Below are 21,139 nucleotides of genomic sequence, written 5' to 3'. Positions count from 1 at the left end.
TTAAACTTTCTGATTTTACAGTACAGTGCAGTACAGTACAGAAATGGTCGACACTACTGCAGCCATCACCACAATTAGTATGGTATCTATGACTATGGGATCCATGATTTCCTCCACTATGGGATCTACGGTTTCCACCGCTATGGGACCATTAGTTAGTACCCAAGCAGCCCAAGCAATGGCAAACCATGTTGAAAAACCAGTAAAGTTTTCTAGCTTAAACTTTAAAGCATGGCAACAAAGGATGATGTTCTACCTTAACGCTTTAAATCTTGCGAGGTTTCTAAAAGAATACCCCCCTCAACTTAGTGAGAATGCCGACGCTCAAGCATTGGCTGCTCTTGATGCTTGGAAGCATTGTGAGTACGTGTGTCGTAACTATGTGTCAAATGGTCTTGCTAATGAACTGTACAATGTGTATTGCAAAATGACGACGGCTAAAGAACTATGGGAGTCGTTAGAACGCAAGTACAAAACAAAAGATGCGGGCACAAAAAATTTTGGTGTGGCCCGGTTCTTGGAATTTAAAATGGTTGACTCTAAAATTGCGATGAGTCAAGTTGAAGAATTACAAATCTTGATTGCAGATATACTTTTTGAAGGAATAGCACTTGGTGAGGCTTTCCAAGTGGCAGCTGCAATTGAAAAGTTTCCTCCAAGTTGGGTAATACTTAAGAACTACCTTAAGCTCAAACAAAAGGAAATGAACATGGAGGAATTAGTGGTCCGTCTTCAAATTAAGGAAGACAATCGGGCAAAACTAAAGGGATCACAAGTTGATATATATGTAAAAGCCAACATGATTGAACATGGTCAATCTTCAAAGAGATACAAGGCAAACCGAAAGGCAAGGGTAAAACTAAGTTCAATCTTGGACCTAGAAAAGGTGGTGTGAAGAAAAGGGTTGCAGTTTTTAAAGGAAAATGCTACAACTGTGGTGAATCTGGTCACCGTGCAGGAGAATGCAGCAAGCCTAAAAAGGAGAGGGCAAACATGGTTGATGAAGACGAGAAGCTTGTGGCAATGATCTATGACCTTTCGGCTATGATGAATGAGGTCAACGTGATATCTGACCACTCAAAAGGATGGTGGGTGGACACTGGATCAACTCGTCATGTATGTCCAGACAAGACCCTCTTTAGTAAGTTTAAAGAGGTCGTGGGAGATGAAAATCTGTACATGGGAAATTCAACTACAGCCGATGTCAAGGGAGAAGGTGAAGTAGTCCTAAAGTGGACTTCGGGAAAAAAGCTGACACTAAGCAACGTACTGTATTTTCCCGAATTGCGCAAGAGCCTTGTGTCGGGATGGTTGCTTAACAAGAATGGGTTTCGTTTAGTTTTTGAATGTGATTAGTTTGTGTTGACCAAACGTGGTATGTTTGTTGGAAAGGGTTATGCCCTTGACGGTATGTTTAAACTAAATGTAATGGCTATGACCAAAGATATGAATAAAAATGCTACTGCTTCTGCGTATATGATTGAGTCTCAAAATGTGTGGCATGGTCGTCTTGGTCATATCAATTTCGATTCAATGCGTCGATTAATTAAGTTAAATTACATATCGTCTATCACTTTTGACTCAAAAACTAAATGTAATACATGTGTTGAATCCAAACAAACAAGATCATCATTTAAATCGGTTGAACGAATAACTGAACCCCTTAACATGATTCACTCTGATGTATTTGATTTTAAATCAATTACCACAAGAGGAGGAAATAAGTACTTCATCACTTTTATTGACGATTGTACAAGGTATTGCTAAGTATACCTACTTAAAAGTAAAGATGAAGTTGTAAATAAGTTTATCTTGTATAAAAATGAGGTTGAAAACCAAATGAACCGGAAAATAAAAACGGTGAGAAGCGATAGAGGCGGTGAGTATGTTGCACCATTTGCAGATCTATGCGCACAAAGTGGGATTGTACATGAATGTACCCCACCATACTCCCTACAATCAAATGGAATTTCGGAACGAAAGAACCGTACATTATAAGAAATGTTAAATGCCTTATTGTTGAGTTCCGGATTGAGCCCGGATATGTGGGGGAGGCCGTTCTGTCAGCAAACTATCTTTTGAATAAAATACCCAGCAAGAAAAAGGATGTAACTCCATATGAGTTATGGACAGGAAGAAAACCGTCATATAAATACCTAAAAGTGTGGGGGTGTCTAGCAAAGGTAAAGGTACCACCACCAAAGGTTCAAAAGATAGGACAAAAAACTGTGGATTGTGTGTTCATAGGTTATGCCCATCATAGTAGTGCATATCGGTTTCTTGTGTATGAATCTAAGAATCCCGAAATACACAAAAATACTATAATGGAATCAAGGAATGCGTCATTATTTGAAAATGTGTTTCCGTATTTGGGAAACATGCATGCTAGTTCATCAACACATGCCAGTGCACAGGTTAATGAGATGATTTTAGATGAACCTTAGGAACAATCCGAGCCTGAAGAAGTTGAGCCAAGAAGAAGCAAAAGACAAAGGACTGAGAAGTCCTTTGGGCTTGATTTTATTGCATACATGATAGAGGGAGAACCTCAAACCTACCAACAGGCGGTCAACTCTTCAGAAGGACCACAATGGAAATAAGCCATCAAAAACGAAATTGTTTCTATTTTACAGAATCACACTTGGGAACTAGTGGATCTTCCTGCGGGTTGTAAACCACTTGGATATCGTTGGATATTCAAATGGAAGATGAGACCTGATGGCTCCATTGACAAGTATAAGGCAAGGTTAGTAATCAAAGGTTTTAGACAAAAGGAAGGTCTAGACTATTTTGATACGTACTCAACCGTGACTCGAATAACCTCAATAAGGTTGGTGATTGCGATTGCAACATTGAGAAATTTGGAAATACATCAAATGGATGTAAAAACTGCATTTCTAAATGGGGAATTGGACAAAGAAATATACATGGAACAACCTGAGGGTTTTTCTGCTCCTGGCCAGGAGGGTATAGTTTGCAAACTCGTCAAGTCCCTATATAGTTTGAAGCAAGCTCCAAAGCAATGGCACCAAAAGTTTGACCAAGTTATGCTAAACTATGGGTTCAAAATAAACGAGTGTGATAAGTATGTCTATGTGAAAGACACATCGAGAGGTTATGTGATTTTGTGCCTTTATGTAGATGATATGCTTATCATTGGAAGTAATAACGAGATGATCAGGTCTACTAAGGATATGTTGAAGGCGAGATTTGACATGAAAGACATGGGTTTAGCCAACATCATTCTTGGAGTAAAGATCATTAGAACCCAAAACGGTCTTGTGTTAAGTCAATCTCATTGTAACATCACGAAAAATTCGAGTTAAAAATAGCAAGTTTCCAAAATCAAGGGACCAAAATTTCCAAAATCCAAACCTTAGGGTTTAAATTGAAAATTCTGTTTTCCTGACCCATCGCGATACACGATGGATCAGAAAGGAAACCCATCGCGTATCGTGATGGATTTACTGACAAAGAGACGCGTGGCTTGCCACGTGGCAACACGTGGTATGACGTTCGCCACGTGGCAGACCTATATGGTGACTGGCCATGGCTACGTCGCGATATGCGACGGGCTAGCTTAAGGCCATCGCGTATCGTGATGCCCTGCCAGATTTATCCTATAAATAGCAAGTCCAGGTTTGATCCATTCCACACACCAAAACCTAATCTCTCTCTCACTAAACCATCTCTCCAAACCCAATATATATCATACCTCGAAGTTCGTGCCAAATCTCGATCATTACCTCGTTTTCCGTGCCTATTCCCTCGTTGTTCGTGCCACCTTCCACCGACGTATCAACCAAGAAGGCATTTTTTATATCTCGACATCATGGTGGTTAGTCTCGTAAAGCGTGCCAACGATTGGTGAAATATTGGTATTCATCGTGTTGCGTGCCAAGAAGATAAGTATCAAGAAAAAGGGTTGAACAATAAGATAAAGAAGGCGAAGTGGTGTTGAAGTGCTGCTCAAATATTTAGGGTTTATAAGCCAAGAAAAGGTAGGCATAATGCCCGAATAAAATAATAATAAAATATAATTATAAAAGTTTAAACCTTAAGTCGAGGTTATACTCGATAACTCGATAAAATAAAAGAAAATATAACAAAGGAATAATAAAAGAAGGAAATTAAGAATATTATATATATGTGTGTGATTATATATATGTGTGAAATTCTTAGTTATGAAAATATTATTTAAGTAATAATAACTATTCTTAAATAATAAAGAAAAGAAAAGTATATATTTCTTAGAGAAGAAGAAACGTAGGGTTTTATAAATAAACTAAGAGGTTTGTGGTATTACTTTTTAACTAAAGGTTTTAAAATAAAAGAGATTTTGAACTAAAGGTTCATCGAGGTAAAGTTTATAAAATAAGACTAAAGGTCTTAAGCCGGATTGTATATCCGACTAACAAATGGTTAAACTCGTACTATAAGTGCGAGATAGAAACAGGAAAGACCCTCGGACGGTGTTTGAAGCCGATCCAAATTGAAAAGGTGAACACGCCCCAACCTTTACAAACTTGTTTTCAAACGAATCAATGTGTTATATGAAAAAATTTACATGAGACTAGGTGTCTCTAAAACATTTATAAACAAGAGTATAAACACTGGCCTCAGGCAATCGTGTACGTTTGTCTGGATCCTTACATATGTGATGGGCGCATCACACTTGGTCACAATTACGCTCGCCTGCGGGGAGTATGACCTTGTGTATACGCATAGGCACTCAACTAGTCGAACGCTACGGTTTTTGCTGGGGAAACCGAGTGTAGGGACTTGAGTTTATGAATTGTGTTGTTTTAACTTGGTTATTCCTAAGCCACGTTGGGCCGAGACCTACGTAGTCTCGGGGGTAATCAAGTAAAGAAAATATTTTTAGCGTCAACGTATTCACCAACATTCGTTGCTGACGTACTTTCTTACCATTTTGCAGGTAACCAAGACTAGGGCTTGAAGAATGAAGTGCTCAAAGAATCCGATGGCTCGGATATTTTGTTTAAAAACTTTAATATTAAAATGGTGGTTTGTAAATATTAAAAAAGTAAACTTAAACGGAATTTTATTCCGTCTTTTGTAATGTAAATATTTATAACTTAAATCCACATGTTTTAAGAAAGTCTTCCGCATTAACCCGCAACTCTGATTTAATTACAATTGTGGTACCAACTATTGGTCGCACTCCTAGGCCTAAAATGGGGGTGTGACACTCATTATGTTGATAAAATCCTTGAAAAATTTAATGCAGGAGACACGAGTATAGCTCGAACCCCTATTGATACTACCCAACATCTGTCAAATAATAGAGGTGACGAAATTGCTTAGTTGGAGTATTCAAGGATAATTGGCAGTCATATGTATCTTATGTCATGTACCCGGCCGGACTTAGCTTATGCTGTGAGCAAGCTAAGTATATATACAAGTAATCCTAGCTCTGAACATTGGAAAAGCATGACAAGTTTATTAAGGTATTTGAGATACACAAGGAATTATGGACTGCATTATGGCCAAGATCCAGATGTTATAGAAGGATACCGTGTTGCTAATTGGATATCCGACATGAAAGATTCCAAGTCCACAAGTGGCTATGTGTTTACCTTGGGAGGAGCTGCTGTATCTTGGAAATCCTCCGAACAAACATTTATAGCAAGATCCACAATGGAATATGAGTTTATTGCATTAGACAAAGCTGGTGAAGAAGCAGAATGGTTAGGGCAGTTTTTGGAATATGTTCCAAGATGCCTAAAACCAGTTACGGCTATTTGCATACATTGCGATTGCCAATCAGCGATTGGAAGAGCTCAAAGTGCAATGTATAATGACAAATCTAGACATATACGCCGTAGACACAATACTATACGACAACTTCTCTCAACAGGGTTTATCACTGTTGACTACGTGAAGTCAAAGGATAACATTGCGAATCCGCTTACAAAAGGCTTAAGCAGAGAGCTCGTATATAAGTCGTCAAGAGGAATGAGACTAAAGCCCATAGAGTAAGTTAGTGCAAAGGAAAACCTAACCTATGAGATTGGAGATCCCAAAATCTAGGTTCAATAGGATAACCTAAATGCATGAACTAAGGGTGGTCATTGTGGGGGAATAACATATATATATCCCCCTAAATCATAAAGGGTGTTTACTTAAACGTCTTAGTCCATTCCTAAGACAATCGGTGACTAAGGTAAGGCTAAGCATAACATATGGATTTGTGGGGTGCACATATCCTAGAGCTCTCGAAGAACCAGGCTAGTGTTCCATGACCAGAACGGACACGACAATAAGGGGTTAACCATGCTAGGAAAAGTGTTGTGTGAAATGTAATACGTCTACATCAATGGGGGTTAGTTCAAGGATACCACGTCTACTAATCTCTAGGAGACTAAGTATGTTTCACAAAGGAAAGTTCAAAGGAAACACCTACTTCTCCTGCAACACTCAACCATTGTAATTATACTTGAAACTAGAGTATAAGGATCGATCTCCATTCATGTGGGGGATTGTTGAAAATTTTGGACTAATAATATTAATTAGTATACCAATTAATAACGAGTCCAAGAGTATAAATGAATGTGATATCGATGCTCTAAAAAAGTTGTTAAGAACTTGAACTTTGGTGAAACGAAAATGGGTTTGTCCCACATTGATAGAAGGAAAAACTAAGAAGTTGTTTATAAGGAGGAGGGCTCACAAGATTATATTCTTGTATAATAAGACACACTTGGTGGCACTAGCAAGGGTGCGAAGCACCCGACGCGCACGGGCTCGGGCGATGGGCGCAATGTGGCGCTTTGATGGCGCACTTTGCACTTCGCACACTCGCATCACCGTGAGCCGCTTAAGGTCGCTTTAGTATTTTTGTAGGAATAAGCTGGTTCGGGACAAGTGTTGTGATTTGAGCGGATGCATGCCAGTGGTCGCCAAGTGTCGCGTCCAGGTAGTGAGTCACCAGCCACATGTCGCAGCCTCCTTGTAGTCTCGCCAAGTGTCGAAAGAGTGGTGCAGATTGTGACAAGTGCCATGAGATCACCGCGAGCCGCCTTAGTATTTTTGCAAGAATAAGCTGGTTCTGGACAAGTGTCGTGATTTGAGCGGATGCATGCTAGTGGTCGCCAAGTGTCGCGTCCAGGTAGTGAGTCACCAGCCACATGTCGCAGCCTCCATGCAGTCTCGCCAAGTGTCGAAAGAATGGTGCAGATTGTGACAAGTGCCATGAGATCACCGCGAGCCGCTTAAGGGCCGCCTTAGTATTTTTACAGGAATAAGCTGGTTCGGGACAAGTGTCGTGATTTGAGCGAATGCATGCCAGTGGTCGCCAAGTGCCGCGTCTAGGTAGTGAGTCACTAGCCTCATGTCGCAGCCTCCTTGCAGTCTCGCCAAGTGTCGAAAGAGTGGTGCAGATTGTGACATGCGCCATGCTGACTTATGACATGTGCCTGCTATAAATAGCAGGTTTGGGCAACACTTTAAATACACCACAAAAATGCATACGTGCCATAAATAGCTAGTTCAGTTCGTTTAACCACAAGTTTGATGTTGTTTAGTTTCGTTTAAAGTCTCGTATACTCTAGTACATGTATAGTTCAGGTGCTAGATTAATCCCGGCAGTACACACTGTTGCAGCTGTTGTACCCTGAGAGACAGACGGGTTCACGAGGGTGGCCCCAAATCTGTTTTAAGGGACCTCTGTTAAACATAAATCCTTAGCCAACATCCTTTTTACGTTACTTTCGTTAATTATGTACTACTGTTTTTCTTTTCTTAATTATGTAATTTTATTAGATGCAAATTTGTTTTGTTTTCTTCTGCACTAGTATTGTAATCAATATTAAATTATCATTGCGAACAGCGGTTCTACATGCAATACCTATGAGCCAAAACTCGACTCGAGCTAAGCCATGAAGTGTGAAATTAATACATGTAGGTCCAAAAAAGTTAAAACTATAAAATACACAAGGCCGTTACTACGAAACAAGGTGATAATGAGAAATAAGGTGTTAGGAGTGAAAAACCCAGTCAAATAATGGTGCGTTGATCTACACATCTAGCAGATTTTCTAGCAGATATTGACGTCCGCCACACACCCACAATATGCAAATCGCAACATTATGAGGGTATATATGTTCACATGCCAAGGTTCAGCCATGCTTGTTTTGTTAATGGGTGAATCCTAGCTTAGCTTTGTTTGTAAATGATTTGAGCCAAGCTAGCTCGGTTTGTAAACGAGTCGATATCAACCAAGTATTTTTTAGCAAGCTTCGAGCTACGAATTTTTTGAACAACCCTGGTGAAAAGTAATATAAGGCTAGGCAAGGAGGAGACATTGATAGATGAGCTACCATATGTCATGTGGGTGTTCACTAATGAAGCAAAATACAAGCCACGAGGGAAATAAGCTTACTGTTCGAAAAGAAGCAAAGTTATTGGACGAAAGTAGGAATCCCCTTTATAGAATGTTGAAAAAATGTGAAACATATTAGTCATAGTTAACTCTTAACTTCAACCACTTAGAAAAGTGATCGAGGCGAGATTGCACACAAAGGGAGGCGATGCATAAGGAAGAGATGGAGAAACAAATCTAAAACAAACTACAAACTTTTCATCAAATTATAGAGATGTGTTAGCATGATGAACTTCGTAATTTTCTTAGTACGTGTTTCTCATTTAACAAGCCTTTTGAATTTTTGAATAATGAATTTTTTAACCATCAACTAGTAAAGCCGGGTTACTCGGGGAAACCCAATGACAAAAGGCGACCTCATACGCCGGTTATCTTAGAAAGCGTTGGGTAGCCCGGGCCCACCATCTTCTGCTCCAAAGAAACCTGCTGCTCGAATGCTTACTGCTGTAAAACGCGGTTAGAACTGGATTCGAACTTGAGACCTTGCGGCATTCATCTCAAATCTTCACTACCCCTCCAATACCAGTTGAGCAAAAGCCCAGATAATGTTGAGAGAAAAAAAAAGAATGAATCTTTTAACCATTGGGAGATATAAAAACTAAAAAGATTTTTTTAACAAATTAACACACCCCTAAAAATAATCTTTACGGGAAAAAAATATTAGTCGAGACATTAAAGTGGTGCACATCAGCTTCTATTTTTATTTATTTTTTAAATTTTTTTATATTAGAGAGAAGATCTAGAACAACAAAAACAAAAATACGATATAAAACTCCATAATTTAATTAAACCCAAAACGAACATAAAACTCAAGTACACAGCTTTAGACCACTACTACTCATGCTGCACTTATTGATATTTACTCGAGTCTCAATTGGTATTAGTAGTCATCGATGCCGCTGCTTGCAAGTAGGCCTTCCGTATACAAACACAATGATGCTTGATACATAGGGGAATCGAAATTATCGGACAATAATCTGGTCAACAGTCTTTGACGGACTTACAAGGAGGATAATCATCAGCAAGTGAAAGTTGTGGAAACATTATTATTCCTATCATAGAAAAACCAAAAGGGAAAACGGTAACAACGTCGAATCATGCAATATGTCTATCATTTGTACGTATGTTAGAAGAACCGAGAATCGTTTACCGAAGACGAAAACCAACATGATACATAAGCTTGTCATTTTTGATGGAGTCATCTTTGTTTTTCTAACAAACAAGAACTAATATCTTTATGTTAGGCCTTTTGATACATTTATAAACCAAATTCGGTCGCCTAGCATTTAATGTTTACATTAAACCGTAATAAATAAAGTAATATATATACTAAATCTTTATTTTCAAAACTGATAATTATCTTTCTACATAGAATAAAAACAAATGTAGAAGATTTGAAACTCCATTATGAAACATGTCATGTCGTTTTTAAAGAATGAACCAAAATAAATGTTAAGTAATTTATAAAATTTGTAGAAGACATATTTATTTTAATACATATTTCATTCTTTTAAAGAATAGAATAGAAAGGAATAGTGAGTACTTTTGAAAACATTGTTAGGAAGAATGAATTTGTTACGAAATTTGAACATTGTAATTTCAATCTTTATTAAAAAGTTTAATTATTTCACGTTTTAGGTTGGTAGGAGTGGTATGAAATCTTAATATTTATTTATTTATTTACTAGCTTTTATCCTCCGTATTATGGGGGTTATTTTACATTATTCGTTTATAATATGTATATATTTTTTGAATTTTAATTCTATTTATATTTATTGTACAAAAGTTAATAATATACTTAGCATTTGATTATGAAAAGGTTTCACAAATAAATGAGATGCTATAACCCGGTTTAAAATTTACTTGGGTTTGGAGAGACACATGATCCGCTTACTTTTTTTTACTGTAATATTGTATTTTTAATTATAAATAACATATATCTTTTTTTAAAGAAATCATATATTAATTTTTAATATATCCATATTTTATAAGATTTTCATATCAAATATTTGGTGAGATTAATTTTAATTTAATGAGATGTTATAACCTGTTTAAGGAATATCTGGGTTTGGTGAGACCCATATCCTTGAATTCAGGTCAAATACATGAGAAACCTCAATTTACAAATAATGCAGTTTGGTAGCTTGAGAGAATATATGGAGCAACCCGAAAGCTTTTAAATGTATCATTTATATATATATATATATATATATATATATATATATATTACTACCTTTTATTCACTGTATTACGGAGGTCGTTTTATATTATTTGTTTTCTGATATTTATTTATTATTTGAATTTTTATTTTTTTATTGTATAAAAGTTAATAATATACTTATGGTTTGATGATAAATTGTTTCACAACTAAATGAGATGTTATAACTCGGTCTAAAAGCTATATGGGTTTGATGAGACCCAAGACCCGTTTATTTTTTTTTACTATAAAATTGGTTTTTTAATTATAAATAAGGATTTTGATCAAATACAAATGAAATTAACATGTCAAACGTGAGAATCAAGTATAGTAATTATATATACAAGTAGAGTAATTATATTATATAGTAACTTGGGTATAGCTCGTGTTGCACACGGGTGAAAAAACATGTCAACAAACATAATAAATTTAAACAACAAATTCAAGCAACACAAAATTTCTTCAAACTTTCGGACCAAAACGTTAATCATTTACATTGTCTAGATATTAAAAGTTAAAAGTTACAATAAGTTAATGTACATCGAACAACCAAAAAAACATCAACAAAGGACATAAACATGTTCTTTCATATAAAACAACCATCAACTTCTTCAAACATTCTACCAAAAGAAACTCTTGCTTCACCACCTAAAAATGTAATAAAACAATAGCATCTAAATTAAATGTATCATTAAAATAATAACATGTTTAATGATGAAAGCTTGTGTTACACACGATGAAAGTTATAATAAAAGTAAAAAAATATTACATGTAATACGTATATTAAGTTATATTATATAATGATTTTTATTTATGACTTTTATAATAAGTTTTTGATATATTTATACACTATTAATTATAAATTATAATTTGCAAACCAAACATTGGTGTTTGATTTATTTTAAAACAAAACATTCATACCGATATTATTATACATGTTATGTGTATAAAAATGATTTTTAGAACAAAATGTTAGGTCAATTTAACATTTAAACTTATAATTTGTAACCTTGACAATGACCCGTATTCTCAAATTACTTACTTGTGCTTTAGCAAATACCTAAAATACCATGACATTCAAAATACATATTTCCCTTCACCTGCAAACAAACCTAAAATACCCTGAAATCAGGTTAAAAGTAGTTCAAATGTACTTGAATACAATCTCAAAATCACTTAGCTGCTAATTAACCAATTAAATGCTTTTTAATGGATTTTTTTTACAAAATTAACATTTTTATTTAAAATTCTATCTACAAAAGTGATCATGTTCATCATAATTCTTCAAACCAAGAGCAACTAACATAAGAGCTCCATAATGTATTAAGTGATAGTAAAATCCGTTACTTTTACATAAAACAAAATAACTTTTTAAACATATTAAAAGAAACTACACGATACCAAAAGCAAACACATAAATACAAAAGGTATGATAAAGAAAAATAACTTATAAACAAAGACCACACCTTGTTATCTTCTTCTGTTACAGAATCACCTTTGTTTCAGTGAGAAGCTTCCATTTACAAATAATGCAATATGGTGGCTTGAGAGAATGTATAGAGCAACCTGAAAGCTTTTAAAAGTTTCATATATATATATATATATATATATATATATATATATATATATATATATTACTACCTTGTATCCACTGTATTACGGGGATTGTTTTATATTATGCGTTTCTAATATTTATGTATTATTTGAATTTTTATTTTTTTTATTGTATGAAAGTTAATAATATACTTATGGTTTGATGATAAATTGTTTTACGACTAAATGAGATGTTATAACCCGGTCTAAAAGCTATATGAGTTTGATGAGACCCAAGACCCGTTTATTTTTTTTACTATAAAATTGGTTTTTTAATTATAAATAAGGGTTTGAATCAAATACAAATGAAATTAACATGCTAAACATGAGAATCAAGTAAAGTAATTATATATACAAGTAAAGTAATTATGTAATTACAGTATTGGGTAATTATATTATTACTCTATCATGTAATTACATAATTACTATACTTATATTTATAATTACTCTACTTGATTATCACGTTTAGCACGTTAAGTTTATTTGTACATTAACCTTCCCCTATAAATAATATATATCTTTTTTCTAAATAAATCAGATATTAATTTTTAGTGTAGCCCTACTTTATAGGATTTTTATATCAAATATTTAGTGAGATTAGTTTTTAATTTAATGAGATGTTATAACCCATTTAAGAAATATCTGGGTTTGATGAGATCCATGCCCGTGAATTCGGGTAAAATGCATGAGAAGCCTCCATTTAAAAATCAAGCAAATCTGATTACTTCAAAAGAAGAGGGAGCGACCACATCACGACACATAGGATTTTTATGATTTCTATATATAGATTTTTGTTAGACAATTTGAGATTGAATTAATAACAACTTACAAATGGAGAAATCCTATTTTTGATGCTAAGAAAAAGCAGTTATTATTATTATTATTACAAATAACTATTTGTATGGTGATTGTTATATAATAAACCTTGTGTAGACTTATAGCATAATATAGGGCCTTTACTGAAAATTGTTTATACCATGCGGTATTGGAGAAACCCTAATTGAGGTACTCTAAATATGGAGCAAGGTATCAACTATCAAGCCACTAAAACCTAAGTACCTAACTATCGATCGACACTTTGTGTTCCAGAGTTTACTAAATGTAAGAAAAGAAGGGGAACATATTTAAGGGGGGAAACGAAAGAGAGAGAGAGAATGGTAATGTTGTGTTATTGAGTTGTTCTTTAGGAGGGAGAAATGGGGGAAGAAATTGAAAAACACATGTGTTCATGAGCTTTTTTAATGAAAGGAAATGGAAGGAAATGAAAAACCTTTTAATATTCTTTCCTCCTAACTTTTCTTTTAAAATGAACGGATTTGAAGAAAGTAAATTTTAACTCGAGTAGTTGTTCAAGATGAGGGTCATGCAGGGGTGGCTCGTGAGACAATGAAAACAAGTTAGGGCTTTAGACCCACACTTAATTAAGGCATTTAATTAAAAAAACATTATATATAGATATATTATAATGAATAAAATAAACTCAAAATAATTATATGAAACTTTTTAATAATTGTTATTAAAAAATCAAAAAGTCTTGTTTTAATTTAAGTATCCACGTTCATTGAGCCAACATGGGGCATGCAAGGAAAAAAGTGATTGAAGATTTTCTTAAAAACAAAATATTATGCCTTGGCATATTGTAAATAAACTCGCTGAATGGATTAGTTGGTTAGTTTAATCATTTAGTATTTATATTTGAAATTAGACGTTTGCTTAAACCGTTTTAGTTTGGTGTTCATACTTCATAGTATTCTCAGCAAACAGATTTAATTGTGTACTTCATTTGTGTAACGACTATCTTTGGCTTAGAAGCTCACATACATACAGTCTTTTCACTTGACAAAGTGGATAGATTATATTCTTGTGTAATGAACAAACTTCTAGATATTAACCATAAGAGTATCCACAACAACAAACCTATACAAACCGACACATCATCGCCACATCAAATCTGTCCACATACATATTGTCTTTTCACTTGACAGAGTGGACATATTATATTCTTGTGTAATGAACACACTTCTAGGTATCAACTATAAGAGCATCCACAACAATAAACCATTCACAACGGTTGGTTTTAAAAGCATCTACAGCAACAAACCTCTACAAACCTCATTAAAAATATTAAAGTTCTGTATATATGCTATATATGTGTGTGTATGTGAGAGAAATGGCCACATCAATAGGTTTGTCCTAGTTTGCTTCTACAAACTTCATGCAAACTTTGAAGGCATATGCTACCTCTACAACAAGGAGATTTGTGACCAAAAAGTTTGTCACTTGCCACATAGATTCAAACATTGGGTTTTGTAGCCTATTGTGGTTGCTCTACTCCCCAAGTTTGCTTGGTGCCACATAAACTCAAACTTTAGGATATGCAACCCATTGTGGGTGCTATAAGTGGGAAAACCTAGAAAATTATCTCGCACTGGTCGGAAATTTCTATTGAGTCGGTACTTAGTTATATCTATATCAGTGGCGGAACTACTTGTACGCCACGGGGGTCGGCCGTCCTCTGTGAAAAAAAATAACCAGTACTATTTTAGTGTTAAAATCTTGACCGGCCCCTATAAAATTTTGAAATTTGATGAATGATGAAAGAAAAATAAAAGAAATAAGGAGATTACCAGAAAACTCTTCTCCGGCAGGTGTGGCGGCAGTTTACGGTTCTCTGGAGTTGGACGTTAAAGAAGAAAGAGACCCTGCCCTATTTTTCTTAAATACTGAGTTCTTTTAACTTACTTTTGTGGGCTTATGGCCCAGTTGGAGCTAACAAGAAAAGACTCAAATTCATTGAAAGTATTTTTGGCCCGGTTAGAGGCTTTATATGGACATCAACATCCATTTTTCTTATAAAAAAAGATTTTTTATAGTTTTAATATTTATTTATTATATTATTCCATTTAGTATTAAAATAATATAAATTCTCTTGGTACATTATTATTTACATTTTATTTAGTTTCAGTTACCATCTTTCTTATATATTAGATTTTATTGCTTTTTATAATATACATCCATTAAAAAATCTTAAAATAAATATTGATCCGTATAAATGTCTCGTCTAGAATTAAAATTTAAAATCAATCAAGTGGTTTAATCAGAAAAAATATATTTTATATACATTTAGGCAAGCAAGAATTATATTTTTATATTTTTTATATGACTCGGTCCAGTTAGAACAGTTGAATCGGACCCAAAAATAAATTATATACCGTTTTGACTTGACCCAATTAGAACGGTTGAATCGGACTCAAAAATAAATTATATACCGTTTTGACTCGACCACAATTAGAAGGGTTGAATCGGACCCAAAAATAAAATTATACCGATTTGACTCGACTCAATTAGAACGTTGAATCGGACTCAAAAATAAAATATATACGATTTGAGCCGAGCCGACCCGAACGGCGAAATCGGAACGCGGATTTTTAATATATATTTAATATTGACCAAAAAAATTTTCGACCACTGTAAGAAAATTTTTTGAATCCGCCACTGATCTATATATAAAGGTTCATTTATGGTTCGGACGTTCGAGCACAATCAAATTGGTATATAATTGGCTTGGTTCAGCCATTTGGTCGAGTCGGGTTGGGTCATATAAAAAATATATAATCAAACGAAATATCATTAGAAATGCATAATTAAAATACAATTTATTAAAAGCTATTTTTAATGGGTTTTCATTTTTTGAGTTATAACCAAAATATCACATCTTTTATCATTCCTTTTGAAAACACTCTGTTTGTTTCTCTTTCTTCTTTATCATCCAAACAAGTGAACAAAACCAACAAATAATGGTGAAATTGCCGCCGCATTAGCCGAAGAAAGATTTGACGGTCATGCATGCTAGATTCTTTCTTCTATTTCTCTTTCATCACCCATCGGATTTCAGAATTTCATAGGTGTTGGTGTTAAAATTCAAAGGGGCATTCGGGATTATAACTCTATAATAGTACTATTTTTTTTCTTGTTTCGCAGGGGAAGGCCGACGCCCTACCATAAGGGTAGGTCCGCCCCTGTACCAACTACCAAAAATGATCACAAAAAGGAGCTACACCTATCAAAGAATTGAACCGACTCCTATGCTTTCATAAGTCGACGTCAGCAAGATAATGAACGTGATTAACAAATGACTTAAAAAACTCATCGTTTAATAATTGTTAACAATGTCAACGAACCGCCAACAAATCAGTTAACAGGCACAACAACACACTGATGTTTGCCACTCATTCTGCAAAATCAATCCAATCAAATAGATCGAATTGTATGCGCTTAAACTTAACAAATCCAAAGAGCATACTACTAAAACAACAGAGGTAGATCAAAGTAAGAAGGCAAAGGAATGAGTGATATAGCAAATCAATCTTTTGGACAAGTATTATTTAATACACAATGATATTTTGTAACTACGCTAACAACTCTCTAGGTAGAAAACTATGAAACACTCTTTTGTAAGTATAAAAACCTATGATATTTGGTAACTATGACATATACAACCCACTCATGTAAACATTTCAGTATCAACATGCCCTAAAAAGACTATTTCCACCACAACGCTTTAATTTATCAACAAGCCCAAAGTCATAAATAATATTTTTTATTCTTTTAACCTAGTGCACAGCCGTATAACTAGAGATGCATTAGTCTTGGATCTAGAGAACACGAAACCAGTACGTAGTCTCTCTCTTTATCTTATTATCTTTATAAGTAAGTAATATATATGCATGATTACCATGCATGAAATACTCCGTATATGTTATTTCTTTTGATAGTTATAGCCATTTTTATCACCAAGCATTTAATGAACCCATGCAACTTGCACCAGAATAAATACAAGTCATAATAAATATTTGTGTCCAGACCTACAAATTGGTTAGCGTTTTGAATAATGCAATGATAATCATGAAGAGAACGTCTTTGGTGGTATAGTGGTGTACGTAATATCTAATTAAGTGGTTGGGGGAAATTTGCACACTACATGTTAAAAGAAAAACAATGAAAGCATATGTTAACTATTTACGCTTCTCGTCATTTAATATATATTTTCATTCCTTTTAATGTTTTTTTTTTCTTTTTCTTTTTAACAAAAAATATTTTTTACTCCTACTCACTCAACACTAATGATATATATACACCTTTACCCAGATTTTAACAGCAAATTCTTTCTAATGTTGCTTATTGTAATTAGTTTAATTTAAAAGTGTCCTAGTGAAAAGGAAATTTGTTAAAGAAAATTGATTCAATATAATTTGAATTTAAAAAGGTTATAACTGTCACATATTTGTTTGATATAATGGAATTCATTATGAGATTATATACAATACTAGGATATATAATACATGAGTGATTAAAAAAATATAATAAAAAGATTAAATTTAATTATATGCATAATAACATACCTTATAGATATATAAAATATAAATAATAATAAATAAAAATTTATAATTCATAATTAAAAATTTTCATTTAATACAAACATTTAAAGTTTTCTATATATAAATTATAATAGTATTAATAACATTCTAGTTAGCTATTTTAGTTGAATGACATGTATAAAAATAATTTTGTTTTAATAGTATTAATAGACAGTAGATTATTTAGTAAAACATGCATTATATTACATTAAGTCATATCGTATTACACCACCATACGTTACAACAACATTAATTCTATACTAACATTTTGAAATGTCTATCGTTGTGAATTTTGATTGGTTAACATTTTAATTTTTTAAAGTTTATTTAAATTACTTGTACATCTTATATTACCTTTCAACTACTGACCTTTAATTTAATTATTATCATGTTGCACAAGAACTTTAATATATTTTTTCCTTAATCAAGTTTTTAACCGATTTACATTCACTCATGAACTTAATCAAGTTTTTAACCGATAGTTCTTACGTTTCTACTTTAAAATTAAATAAAATTATCATGCAATCACTAAAATTTAGTAAAGTTATAATTTTCTTTTCTTTAACAAAATTTTTTTATGTTTATTTATACGTTTAAATTCTTTTTTAAACTTATTTTAATCACGGCTAACTTTTATATCTAGACATGTTTACCTAACAGCAGGGGCGGACCCACATAGGTCCGATCGGGGTCCCGGGACACCGATGTTTTTTAAAAATTACTTAGAGACGGATATTAAATTTTTTAAGGACCCCATAAAAATTAATACTTGGAACCCATACTATTAGGATTGAACTGGTATAGTGGAAAGTCCCTTGTTTTACTTGTGAGAGGTTGTAGGTTCAAGCCCCACCATACTCCTTTTTTGTTGTTTTTTTAATATCCTAGTCTTAGTTATTCAGTTAGGGTATTTGTGCTTTTTGTTAATTTCTCTCATATAGTCATTATCACCATGCAACATATATAATGTTAACATGGATTTTGCATATTCTTTTATTATTTACCTTGTGTATGTATATTATAATTAATCATTTATTTGTGTTAGAGTTATTTTTCATGTTTTGGTCAATTATGTAAGACCATATATATAGATTACGTTCATGTTTTTCGGGTATGAATTAAAAGTGTATGCTTCATCTAGTTTCTAATTTAGATTCTTTCTACTTACTCGTTTCCAATGACACCATAGTTCCGTGTTTTATTATGTTCCTCGCCTCGACCCGACCCGAATAACGACCGACCCCAAAAATTTTGTAAACCGAAAAAATTGGGACCCCATTGAAAAAAAATCCTGGGTCCGCCACTGCCTAACAGTGTAGGTTTTTTTTATATATATTTACCGTTGTTTAGATTAAAGCTTACATCATCACAGACATCTATATTAACCAATCGATGCGGTTCCGCAACCACCGACAACCTCTCCGTGAAACATGGGCTCCAATTCTAGGTGAATGTGTTTGCACAACTCATTCTTCATCACGTGTAATACAAGTCATGTCTAAATATCATGTCTAAATATTTTAAATTGATAAAATCAAACAAGCCTGGCTTGTTAGATGATTTGCCTTATACTTGGAGGTCATGGGGTTTTATCTTCCTGTTGACCATTTTTTTTCCAACATTTTATTCTAAGCTAAGAAATTGTGTATAAATCTTTTGTTAACGTATCATCATCATCATATAGTATACATCAATCTACGTATCTTTTATATTGTTTTCTTTATAATGATCACCGAAGATAAAATCTGAACTCTGAAGTAGTAAGAATAACAAATACGATATAAAACTTCAAAGTTTTATTAAATTAAAACAAACATTACATTTAAGCTTATATTTTAGATTTTAAAACAATATACTGCATTTGTTGTTGATGCATGTTTGATCAATCAGCCAATATTATGAGTTATCGATGCAGGTGCTTGCACATCGTTCAACCTTACACAAGCACATAAATGTCTGATACATTCAGAAATTTCGAATTTATGACACTCATGTGTTTGACAATCCTTATCTGTCCTACAAGAAACTATAATATTAGTGCCTTCAGCAAGTGAAACTTGGGGAAACTTCATCATTCCTGTCAAAAACAACATAATAAGAAAATATTAACAATGTTGGAGCAACATATGTATCATTCGTTCATACATAAAAAAAATCAAGAATTGCTCACCAGAGACTAAAATAAGCATAATGCATAACTTTAAGGCTGCCCTCATAGCCATCTTTTATCTTTCTAAGTAACTAAAATATATGTGATGAAATTTGTGTTATTTCTCTTGGTATTTATAGTCATTTTCTCACCAAGCATTTAATGAACCCTTGCATCATTAATAACAAAATAATAATAAATAATTTTATTCAAGCCTAATTTATATGTTATATGCTATACGTTACGTTATGTTATTATCAAATCCGGCTAGGAATAGTGAATAGTGTTTGCACCACTCATTTCCTATCACGTGAAATACAATTTATGTGTAAGTAGTTCAAAATGGGACAATGACGTGAAAAAGAAAAAAAAGCAATACAAGGAGATTAGACTCTCGGATGAGACTAAGTAATTACCGACCGTTTCGACGCGCCCTTGACCTATCTTGATTAAGACCGAAACCTATCTAATCGAAAGTGGGGTCTAGTTTAAGTTGTCAAACAAATGGCCTGGAAAGAATAACCACTAGTATTGCATATAAGTACAAGTTTAGATGTGGCCATCTAGACAAGTGTAACGGTCCTTGCTGCCGAAGTTTACTACTGGAAATTGGGAAGGGCAATAAGTAGGCCGTTTGCTATTGCTATAAGGGTTGTTCGCCTTTATACGGCTTGGCTTCGCTATCGCTTCCTCCTATAAAACTTCCTAAATGCATATCTATCTAACCCAAACTTTTAATTGCATATTTTCCCTTCCTTAACTAAAAAATATGCAAATTTACCCATTTTGAATTATTTTATTAATAATAGTTGATATAATGACTATTTTACCCTTATTTCTATTATAGCTCTAAAAATTTTCATATTTACCCATTTTAAATTACTTTTTCATATGTTTTTACTTTTTTACTAGTCTCCTGCGTTTTTAATAAGATTTTTATTGGGTTGCAAATTATTTTTTTCTTCGGTTTTTTGCTTATGTTGACCGAGATCCGAGCTTCACCGTTGTTCGGGGACAAAAAGTGACTTTTGTCCCCGGGAGACGGCTTCCACCGGAACAACTTCAGTGCGTAGGAGAACGGCTATTAAAACTGCATGCGCCTCCCCTGTTCCCGTAATATTTTTAAAGCGGTCCCTGTATACGAAATTTAGTATGCGTTTGGTTCATCCTCAGTGACAACCTCTTTATTGTTTAACATTAAATATCATGTTTCTTATTATTTGTTAAAATATTTGACGCATGAAAGTCAATTAAAATTAAACTTGAGAAATAAAGAGAAGGTTTTAATCAACTCTGATCGATGGTCATTGATATGAGCATCCACACAATACGCAAGTAAAAAAGGTTCGTCGGAAAAATAATTTACGTCGGAAACTACT

This window comes from Bidens hawaiensis, unplaced genomic scaffold, assembly GCF_021521415.1.
Source record: "Bidens hawaiensis isolate Kalapana, Puna unplaced genomic scaffold, B.hawaiensis_p1.1 tig00045217_1, whole genome shotgun sequence".
NCBI lineage: Eukaryota > Viridiplantae > Streptophyta > Magnoliopsida > Asterales > Asteraceae > Bidens > Bidens hawaiensis.
This window is presented reverse-complemented; position numbering follows the sequence as displayed.